The following is a 7057-nucleotide window of genomic DNA, read 5'->3' on the forward strand; positions in this document are numbered from 1 at the left end:
CATTTATTCAAATACCAGAAAGCTGAGTCCCAAAACCAAAAATTCAAAGTCATTATAGTAGCCATTAAGTTAGTACACATAGTTAATGCACTGAACACCCACAATCCCAAGCCTTTAAAACAAAACAGGCTCCCTCAGGCAAAAATCCTTCTCTCCTCACTCAAGAAAGCTGTTCAGCCTCCACACTGCTCACTCTCAACAGTTTCCATTCCTGGCAGTTCTCAGCAGAAGCCCTCAGCAGAAGTTCTGGCTGGCTCTCAGAAGAAGTTTGTGCCACTGCTGCCACTGCTGCTTGTGCCTCCCCCTGCTGCCGCTCAGCTGCTTCCAGTCATCACTCTGGCTCCAGCCCAGCCCCTGCTTGGCTCCAGCTCCTCTCTGCCCTACCCCCTCCTGCCACATCAGCAAGTTCATCACACTGGGGGATTCACAAGTTCCGGGTCTCAATACTTGACACAATTATGAACTTGACAAGTGCCAAGTACCCGCTAGCTTGCCAATACAAGAGGCATGGAAGATCTTCAAATCCCATCACCATTACATCAATTCTAATTTTTAAGGAATTTTTTTCTTCTGTGAATTTGTGTACTTCCTTTTCCATTTCAGCCAATTTTGCTTTTGTAAAGAGTTCTCTTCAGTGAAGTTTTGTCATTTTCACTGCCACAGAGTCTGATATGCTAGTGCTCCTTTTTGCCCTAGGACTACAATGCAGGACTGTCACTTAGATCCGTGTGTGGGCAATGCTACAGTCTTACACTTAGTGCCACCAAAGAGACCTCTATAATCTCTTTCTTACCAATTATCTTGCTGTCTGTGAGCTGAAAGCTGTGGAAGCCACATTGCTGATTCATTTGCCCCAAAGGGGTGTAGCTATCCTGCCTGGGCTTTGCCCTACTTGGATGCCGAGTGTTCCACTCTCACCCTGCTGGGACAGACCTTTCCTACCGACCTTCTAAATTGCTTTGGGCTAGAAAATTATTCACTCCACCCTTTTGTTGATTGCTTTGCTCTAAAATTCATTTTGAGGTATTATTTTAAAGTTGTTTCTGTAGACCCACATCTTAAATTCAAGGGCAAGAAAGCCAATCTCCGACACTATTGTCCCAGTCTGTGACTGCTGTTTTTTTGAGAAAGAGATTTCTACATCTTGGGGGAGGGGTATTACCAATGACTCTTCTCTCTTATAGAAGTATTGATAGGAAAAGAGATCAATGAGATATTAGACAAAGAAAAGGAAACTGTGTATAGAAATATAGACCCTCAAACTCCAAGTTTCTTTCCCTTTTCCCTTAAAAATGTCTTTGGCCCTGAGTTATAGGGCACAGGGGAGAGAAAGAAAGAAGTAGACCTACACATCTGTAATTCATAGAAAACAATTGACAGCTATTCTCAAGCTGACATTTTTTGTTCTCAGATTGACATTTTGGGGGACAGCCACCACTGAAGCAGTCATCTAAGTCTCTACTTACTGTGACAAGAATAGAACAAAACCTGAAAGTCAGACCTAAAACAGATAAGAGCTGACAACTGGGATTATGGGAAATCTATTGCCAAGGTGATTAGAAGCTGAAGGAGAAATGGTTCTGAGGCACCTGGACTAACAGTTTTTAAATCATATCAGCTGATGAGATAGAATGTTTCTTTGTCCCAAATTTCATATATATATATATATATATATATATATATATATATATATATACACATACACACACATACATTGTGTGTGCATGCATGTATGTGTGTATGCATATGTGTGTGTTCATATACATATGTATATATGCATGTATATGTATATATGTGTGTATGCACACACACACACACACACCCTCCTAACTCTTGAAAAGATGCCTGAGCTATACAACCACTGCCCTTTATACTTTCTTCTTTGCCCCATTGGTTTCTACTGACAGGAGCTTATGGAACCACAGAGCTGGAAGAGAGCTTAGAAATCATATTCCTTTATTCTATAGATCTTAGGATCACAGATTATATCTTCAGAGGTGACATAATCTAATTCCTTCATTTTACTGATGAAAAAACTAAGACTGATAGACAAGAAAGTGAATGAAAATCACATAGGTAATAAGTGTCAGAGCTAGGACTGGGCTCTAAATCCTGTGATCCAAAATCCAGAAGGACCATCCTCCTTTAGATATTGCCTGTGGAAAACTTATCAGAAAACCCATCCATTTCACTCATAAATTACTTCTGATTTGTGCCTCAAAAGAGAAGTGGCATTCAGTCTCAAATTGACCATTAAATGGAAAAAGTCATTTCTTTGAAATGGTGCCAGTGCCATGAAACAGTTTTAGGGATGAATAACTGAACTATTTATGAAAAATGAGCCAAGTATCACATCATATTTCTTAGACTGAAACTTCAATTAGAAAGTAGTCAAATGCTGTGGTACAATGTCCTTTATATTCTCCTTGATTAATATGGCAATAAGACCACGGGTTTTGCTCTCATATGTTTTTGCTTTCAGTTTTAGAGGCAAATGAATGCTTGTAAATAAAGGTCACCCTGGATTTTGTCTCCTATAATCAAAGTACTTTAAGCACATATACCCCCAAAATAGCCTTTCTTCTAAATTAGGATACATTTTGTGACTTCACCAACAAGCTAATATTCTGGAATGAGAAAAAGAGAAAACAACATGTTGACCAGATAAAAAATAAAAAAGAAGAAATTAACTCTTTGCTCTAGTAAATAGGTTTCCTTTCTGCCACAATAAGCTTGAGAGGGTCTGCATTCCTCAGAAAATGGTGGGATAGATAGAAAGGCTCAAATGGATAGTCTTCTGATTTCAAACTACCACACAACATGGGTTGACAGATAGGGAACTGAAGCATGTCGGAGGGATATGCCTAGAAAGTTAACATCAGTGCATTTAATTTTCTGCAACACAAAGAGCAAGAGATAGCAAATCCATCTGCAATGAGAGATAATGGAGGGAAGAATGCTTGTCTGCTACCAAGAGAATAATAGGCCACAGGATAGAAAGGACACCCCAGTGACATTCTCTTATTTTCAAAATGATTGAAGAAACTATGCTGCATATAAATCAGAAGATGAAAAGGGGCTAGCAAGAAAGCCACAGTTGTATAGTGGAAAGAATGGTGGACTTAGACTGAGAAGCCCAAAGGTTCAAGTTCCACTGTGCCACTTATCAGGCAGAATTCAAGGCCCTCCACAATATTGCTCCAACCTCTTTCCAACTTTGCTTCAAATAGTTGGCTTGTGGGACCTCTTAAGCAGGCGGTAACACAGATTAACCAACATTGAACTTTCATGAGACACTTGGTTACAAATGAGGGGTACAAAGGAATGGAAGGATGGATGGATGGATGGATGGATGGATGGATGGATGGATGGATGGATGGATGGATGGATGGATGGATCAATGGATTGATGGATCAATGGATCGATGAATGGATGAATGAAAAATATTTATCAACCACTAACTATTTGTAAAGCACTGTGCTAAATGCTGGAGATACAAATAGAAAAGTAAGATAGCCTCTTCTCTCAAAGAGCTCACATTCTACTGTGGGCAATAATACATATAGAAATCTGCAAGTTATATGGAAAGGTCCTATGGTCCTTAGAGTACAGTGGCAAAGAGAAAGGTAACATATCACTTTAATGTAATTTATGGTGATAAAATGATAATTTCTGATGTAGAGCTATTTGAGAGTGCCAAGGACTTTGATGACAAACATCTTTTTTAGATCTTCAGTAGCTACAACTGCAGTACCTGGAAAAGGTGTTGTCAGGTCACATTTCTACAGAAGTTATTTTCTAGGATGGGGCGTATGGTGTGTTCAGCGAAGACTAGTACCTCTGATAAGAGGGCTGCTGAGCCCTTTTCAGGGCTGCCTTCCCCTTTTGGTGTCCACCTGTTCCACCTAATTCTCTGTGGCTCCAAGAAGCTGTAGCATGTGCAGCAGCCACACCCCAGTAAACCATTTTGGCAGGTGGGTTAAACCAGGTTGAGGGTAACCATTAGTGAGTTAGGGGTGTCTACCCTAAGCATGTGAAAACTTCCCCTATTGGAATGGAAAGATGAGAACAATTTGTTCCAATGGCCTTGAAGGCAGGAAGCAGGTGCTATGGAGTGCTTGGAACTTGGTTAGACATCAAAGATGCCAAGATCATCCACTGCATCTTGAGCCATCACCAGTCATCTTGACTCTGTCCTGACATTGGACTCTGATGACTCTGGAGGAGAGAGTGAGGCCAACAACATCATACAACCAAGTCTCACTTAAATCCAATTTATACATGAATCAAAAGACATCATCCAAATTTTTTTACTGGGAATGGCTTGAAAGCAGGACCAGAAGTCTTGCGGGACGACGGGCGGGCGGGGGGCCTGCCACTCCCAGGGCTCTTAAGCTTACATGCTCATAAGTTGATCGGCAGTTGGTGTTGGTAGTGGAAAGGTAGATGGGTCCCTTCTCCGCAATGATTGCTTCCCTCAGTGATGGTTGGAAGCAGGGCCAGTGATCAAGGTAACACTGCTATTTTCAAGGCTCCTGGGTTCAAGGTCCTGGGTCCAAGGAGGTGAGATTTTTGAGATGTTGGTAGTAGTTTAATTTGTCTAACAAGGCTATCCCCTGTCTCATATTCAGGGTGTGCTGCTACTTGGTCTAAACTGGTCAGCATAACCCTGAAGTCCCAACATCACCCAAGGATATACTGCTAATCTTTTCCCATTCCTTGCTTGTTAATTAAACCCCAAATCACCAAACAAATTGCCAGAATTTCACATCCATATTCATATCCTCATCTTTTAATCCCTGGGGGGTCCTATCAGACAAAAAAAAATGAGATACTAGCTTTAAGACCAGTTATTAGAGTTTGCCAGGGTTTTTGGATTAGGGTCAAGATACTATTCAGGCTCCTTTGTTGATTCTGATACATTCCAAAGCTTCTGTTTCTATCCCCAAATAATCTTGGGCCTCAGTTGCTGGCACTTACTAGACCCCTGCTACTCTTCTAAACCTCACACCCCTAACTCCAATCTGATGACTGATCTTGGTTCTGGCCCCCTCACTTTAATCACATTTCTCATCATAGAATTAGAATAGAGTCATAGCAAGAGCATTCACTGTATTTGTACTCAGAGAACTTGGCTTTGGATCTCTCTTCTGCTATTGACTCCCTGCATGACCTTGGAAAGATAACTTAGCATCTCTGGGCCTCGGTTTCCTATTATATTAAATGAGGAAAACTAGATGATTCCAAAGGTCCCTTATAGCTCTAAATGCTATAATTTATGTGCCACAAAATATTGAAGGTAGAAGGGGACTTACAGATCATAGATACAGAAGCTGATATTTAGATCACCCAACTTTTCCCTTTCTATAATCTCCTTCCTTCATCTTCCTCTTATTCCTCTGCTTTGCTTTTCTTCCCTCCTTGTCTTCCCCCTCTCCCTTCCCTTTCTACTTTCCTACACTCCAAATCCTTTCTTAAGCCCAATCTTGTAATCTGTCACTATGTAGGGTGTCCCAAAAGGTCTTTGTAAGGTATTGTCTTAAAACTTCACTTTGACTTTTGGGGGCACCAATTGACTTATCTGGGAAACAATTCATTTAAGCTATAAAACTTAAAACTTCATTAAGACTTTTGGGGACACCCTGGATTGACTGATCAGAAAAACAGCTTATTTGCCCAACATAAGCTCAGATTCACAGTAGCCAATGCTATTATTGCTTATAGAACATCATGCCTTTCAACTCCTCTCACATAGTTTCCAGAAAGAATCATTAGAATCTAAAACCTATTTCCCTTGGGTTGTGAGAAAAATACACCCATAAATTCTTTACTTTGATTTGGTAAATAGTTAAGGATTGGCCTGTGCTGCATACTGGGGGTGGGGCTAGAGAGAATAATGAAAGAGACTCTTCCTTGATGTCAAGCAAAGCTAAAATACAGGTATTACTATAACACCCCCATCCCATTCACAAAGGATCTACACTTCTCTCCTGCCTCGAGGATACCATTTAGAGGTCTCTGTTTAGCATTTAAAATCCATCGCATTTTCACTGCCAGATCAACCTTCCTTCTGCAACCTGTTACACATTATTCTCCATCACAAACCCTCCATTCAATCCAACTTGACCTACTTGGTCAATATTTTATCTCCTGTCTCTGAGCCTTCTCATAGCCTAACTCCTATGCCGGGATTCATTCAATTAATCAATTGGCATTCATTAAGAACCTACTGTGTGCCAGCCACTAGTGAAACAAAGATGAAAATGAAATGGTTCCTGCCTTCAAGGAAATTACATTCCATCAGGTGATCAATGTTTTACACATTTATACCAAATATCTACAAAATAAACACAAGGGAATTTTGTGGGGGATGTTCTAGAAGTTGGGGGAACAAAATCAATAAAATCTTCATTTGGGGCAGCTAGGTGGTGCAGTGAAATAGAGCACCAGCCCTGGAGTCAGAAGGACCTGAGTTCAAATCTGGCCTCAGACACTTAACATAAAACTAGCCATGTGACCTTGGGCAAGTCACAACCCCAATTGCCCTGCCTTCCCCCCTCCAAAAAGCAAAAAAAAAATTTTTAATAAAATAAAATCTTCATATAGGAAGTGGTATTTTAGCTGAACTTTGATGGAAGAGATTCTAAAAGAGAGAGATGAAAAAAGAATGCATCCAGAAATGGAAGGTCAGTCTAAGCAAAAGACATGAAGGTGGGAAATATGAAGACTGGTGAGGAACAGCAAAAAGGTCAGCTTGGCTGGACCCTGGACCTTGCTTTACCTTGTAGAATTCATGGCTTTCCATCAATGTTAAGCTCATGCCACCTCCTCCACGTGGCCTGTCCAGACTTTTTTTGTTCAACTTGTTTCTATTGCTGCTGTTGCTGTTCAGTCATTTCATGTCCAACTCTTGTGACACCATTTGGGATGTTCTTTGCAGAAATACTGGAGTATTTTGCCATTTCCCTCATTTTACAGATGAGAAACTAAGGCAAACATGTATAAGTGACTTGGCCAGGGTCACACAGCTAGTAAGTGTCTGAATGCAGGAAGATGA

Source organism: Petaurus breviceps, unplaced genomic scaffold, assembly GCF_028583685.1.
Source record: "Petaurus breviceps papuanus isolate PSGF00001 unplaced genomic scaffold, PetGlider_PUasm1.0 227, whole genome shotgun sequence".
In the NCBI taxonomy this organism is placed as follows: Eukaryota; Metazoa; Chordata; class Mammalia; order Diprotodontia; family Petauridae; genus Petaurus; species Petaurus breviceps.